Source organism: Arachis hypogaea, chromosome 15, assembly GCF_003086295.3.
Source record: "Arachis hypogaea cultivar Tifrunner chromosome 15, arahy.Tifrunner.gnm2.J5K5, whole genome shotgun sequence".
In the NCBI taxonomy this organism is placed as follows: Eukaryota; Viridiplantae; Streptophyta; class Magnoliopsida; order Fabales; family Fabaceae; genus Arachis; species Arachis hypogaea.
Genome location: NC_092050.1, coordinates 64,055,562 through 64,058,693, shown reverse-complemented (window position 1 = coordinate 64,058,693; position 3,132 = coordinate 64,055,562). Strand labels below are relative to the sequence as shown.

At 40.3% G+C, this 3,132-nt stretch overlaps 1 non-coding gene across 1 annotated transcript; it reads right to left on the bottom strand.

The window, feature by feature from the left end:
- Window positions 1-2,256: 2,256 nt before the first annotated feature.
- LOC112752748 (small nucleolar RNA R71) lies at window positions 2,257-2,363 on the bottom strand. The gene has a single exon (XR_003177167.1). It is a non-coding gene; the product is annotated as a small nucleolar RNA R71 (small nucleolar RNA).
- Window positions 2,364-3,132: the final 769 nt, after the last annotated feature.

Here is a 3,132-nt window from a genome sequence, read left to right as displayed (position 1 = left end):
ACTCCTAAAATTGTGAATATAAAAAGCTTGTTCTTATGAGTGGATGCATTCCCCCACTTTATATCCTCTAATCTGTATTTTCTGGGCCACAAACTGGGTCGGAAACAGCCCAGAATTCGCTGGTTGCAAATTTAAACACGCTGATTTTTCGTCACTGCGACGCGTCCGCGTGGATCACGCGACCGCGTCATCTAGCGTCAGAGCAACTATGGCATATTATATATCAAATCGAAGCCCCGGACGTTAGCTTTCCAACAAAACTAGAAACGCATTGTTTGGACCTTTGTAGCTCAAGTTATAGCCATTTGAGTGCGAAGAGGTCAGGCTGGATAGCTTAGCAATTTCTCCAACTTCTTGTATTCCTTCCACTTTTGCATGCTTCCTTTCCATCCTCTGAGCCATTCCTGCCCTGTAATCTCTGAAATCACTTAACATACATATCAAGGCATCTAATGGTAATAAGAGAGGATTAAACATAGGGAACTTAAGGTCAAAGAAGCATGTTTTCAATCAAAGCACATAATTAGGAAGGCAAATGTAAAACATGCAAATAGTATGAATAAGTGGGTAAAGAGTTGATAAAAACCACTCAATTGAGCATAAGATAAACCATAAAATAGTGGTTTATCAAGCTTTCAATCTTCATCCTATTGGGTAGTTGTCTTGGAAAAGAAGCTATTCATACTTGGATCTCTTCGGACCTTGGAAGAGGAATGAAGAGATCATGCTAGAAATGCTTTCTCATGTTAGACCAAATTAGGGTTTAGATGGATATGGTGAAATATAATCCTACGAACACTTTGATTTGGGAATACATGTGGTATAATCAGTGACCATACTTCATCTCTTCTCATGAGTAATTAGACCAAGGAATTGGCTATTGATTAAGATTTGAGAGATTGGGTTGCCAAGGAATTGGAATCCAATCACTTAAGATTGCCAAGGAGATCAATGAATGCATTGACTGAGGAAGAGATGAGAATGAACTTGATCCGGAGAATACAACATCTCCTGAGCCCAATGAATCCCTCACTTATGATCTTACCCATTCTTTTTACTTTCTGCCATTTACGTTTATGTTCATTTCCTCAAATCCCCATTTAAGATTCTGCAATTTACTTTCCGCCATTTACATTTTGCTCTTTATTTTCAGCTTTTACACTTTCTGTTATTTACTTTCCCGCCATTTATGATTCTGTAAATATCAACTCAATTTTTCCGTAGCTCAACTAGAACATTCTTCTGATTAAAGTTGCTTGACCAATCAATCCCTGTGGGATTCGACCTCACTCTATTGTGAGTTTTTACTTGACGACAATTCGGTATACTTGCCGAAAGGAAATTTGTTGAGAGACAAGTTTCCGTGCATCAAGTTTATGGCGCCGTTGCCGGGGATTGATTTTGGATCAACAATGATTAAATTGGTTGATAACTAGATTGAGCATTTTTCTTTTGTTTGATTTAATTTCTGTTTGAGTGATTTACTTTCAGTTTTAGTTATTTTCTTTCCTTTACCCCTTACCCGTTTGTGGTGTTCTCTTATTTGTTTCAATTCAGTTCACTAACCCACTAACTATTTGATATATTGCATCACTCACACTAACAGCATTTCTAACAAGAGTACTTTCCACATTTATTTTCTCTCTTGCGTTTGCCTTGTCGATTGCATGACAGGTAGAAGAAGCAGGGCTTCAACTTCGTTTGATTCTGAACCTGAGAGGACCCTCCTTAGATTAAGGAGGGAAGCAAGAGGAAAGAGAGTTGTTAGTTCTGAGGAAGAGGAAGAGTATTTTGAACCAGACATGGATGAGAATATGGAAAACCACCATGAAGAAGAGGCTCACAACCATGGCAGAGAAGGTCCAGTGCATCATGTTGGACAAGAGAGAAGAGTTCTAGGCTCTTATATCAATCCAAACCCAGGAAATTGTAGAAGTAGCATCCAAAAGCCAACCATACATGCCAATAACTCTGAACTAAAGCCACAGCTCATCACCCTTTGCTCAGAACAACTATTCATTCGGAGGAAGTGTCCAAGAAGACCCCAATCAAAATCTAACCACCTTCCTGAGGATATGTGATACTGTGAAGTCTAATGGTATTCATCCCGACACCTATAGATTGCTTTTGTTCCCCTTTTCACTCAAGGACAAAGTATCTAAATAGCTGAAATCTTTCCCGAAGGAGAGCTTAACAACCTGGGAAGATGTGGAGAACAAATTCTTGGCGAGATTCTATCCTGCTCAAAGAATTAACAGGTTGAGAGCTGAGGTACAAACCTTCAGGCAACAAGATGGTGAAACTCTCTATGAAGCATGGGAGAGGTTTAAGGACTTGACAAGAAGGTGCCCGCCAGATATGTTCAATGAATGGGTGCAGTTACACATTTTCTATGAAGGTCTTTCTTACGAATCAAAGAAGGCAGTAGACCACTCATCCGGGGGATCTCTGAACAAGAAGAAGACCATTGAAGAAGCCATAGATGTCATTGAGACTGTAGCTGAGAATGACTACTTCTATACTTCTGAAAGAGGCAACACTAGAAGAGTGATGGAGCTAAGCAACGTGGATGCACTGCTGGCTCAAAATAAGATGATCACCAAGCAGCTGGCTGACCTTACCAAGAAAATGGAAAGGAACCAAGTAGCAGCAATCACCACCTCATCAGCAGCTCAAGAAGGAGTGAATGCAGAGGTAGAGGGTGATCAGGAACAAGCCAACTATATTGGAAACTCACCTAGGCAGATCCATGATCCATACTCCAAAACTTATAATCCTGGTTGGAGGAACCACCCAAACTTTAGGTGGGAAAATCAACAAGATCAAGGCCAAGATCAGAGACGTCACAACCCCAACAACAATGCAGTTCACCAACATTCCACACAGAGATCATATCAGCACCCACCTAACAACACCTCTCAACATCCATATCAAAACCAAAATGGCCCTTCTCATCCCTCCAATCTCAACTCACCATCATCCGAAGATAGACTCTCAAGGATTGAAACTCTACTTGAACGTATATGCAAAGAAGTTCAAGACAGTAAAATGTTCTGAGAGGAAGTGCGGTCCAATATGCAAAATCAAGATGCTGCCATCAAGAAACTTGAGACACAATTTGGCTACCTATTT